Raw genomic sequence first — 1,395 nt, forward strand, 5'->3', positions numbered from 1 at the left:
CGAGAGGGGATTTTAACTGTGGTCCTAACTGTAAGAAGGTTTGACCAATGGCGGGTTTTATGTCTAGACACGGTAGGAATTCTCATTTATTACATTGCTGTGGTTTTGGGAACTTCCCGTTACATAAATCGTCCACCCCCAGTTTCCTCTGCGGAACTGGTTCGGACATTATTCTCAGTTACCTGATCGGGTTATCCTTAAGAATATTAGCGTAATATTCTCCAGGAACTTCCCGTCAAAAGTGGGAAACAGTTTAGACTCATATACCTATTGGAGTATCAGGGAACAGTTTAACCTCTTGTACCGGTCGGAGGATTGAGAAACAGTTTATACTCGTATACTCTTTGGAGTGTTAGGAAGCAGTTTATACTCTTATACCGGTCGGAGTTGTGCCATTCTCAATTGGCTTACCTCAGCGTTATGACGCCGGCTTCAACCAAGGTCTGAATGCTATTCTTGAGAGCAAAGCAATCCTTGGTGGGATGAACGACCCTCCTGTGGTATGCACAGTACTTTGGGTCCGTAGTGTTGTCAGCTTCCTCCTGATTTGTGATAGGTGGTAGCTTGATCTTGTTACCTTCAAGGAGGGATTCGAAGATGGCTGGAACGTCTTCGTCCTTGAAGGAATACTCTCTTTGGAGTCTCGGACCCGAAGTCTTTTGCTGCCTTCGGGATTGCTGTTGTGACGCTTGATTAGCACCACCAGTAGCTGCAGGTGTTTTGCCCTTACCACGAGAGGCGAAGTTTGAGTCCAGAGGATTAGCCGTCGGTAGGTTCCTCTCGGCCTTCTTCCTTCGGAGGAAACGTTCAGCTTGCTCTCCTCGGACTTTCAGATCCTGCCACGTTTTGGACGGTGCTGTGCCCATTGCTTCCAACACGTCCAGCGAAAGGTTGTTGTGGCAGGTCTGGAGGATGAATTCCTCGGTGATCGGGTCCCGGCAATTCATCGCCTTGTTCCGGAACCTTTTGACGAAGGTGTCGACTAACTCCCCGTCCTTCTGCTTCTCATCGAGCAATGATCCGATAGATATCTCGGTGTCGTCGTCGAAGAAGTTGGCCAGGAACTTGGTCTCCATGTCATCCCAGCTGTTCACGCTTCCTGGCTTGAGGCGGCGGTACCAATCGAAGGCGGCTCCGCGAAGAGTGCCGACGAATGACCGCACCATCAGAGGCTCATTGCCGGAGATAATACCCAAGTGCGATTTGAAATAAATCAAATGCTGAGTGGGGGAACCCTTCCCATCGAACGGCGTGAAGTTGATTAAACTGAACTTCGCCGGATAGGGGATCGATTCCCACTCTCTTGGGTATGGACAGGGAATGCCTGTTTTCTTCGTCTCTTGAGCGGAGATCAATGTGTTGATTTTGCTCTCGAGATCTTTGATCTTCAAGTCT

The sequence above is a fragment of the Asparagus officinalis genome, chromosome 10 (assembly GCF_001876935.1).
Source record: "Asparagus officinalis chromosome 10, Aspof.V1, whole genome shotgun sequence".
NCBI classification, from domain to species: domain Eukaryota; kingdom Viridiplantae; phylum Streptophyta; class Magnoliopsida; order Asparagales; family Asparagaceae; genus Asparagus; species Asparagus officinalis.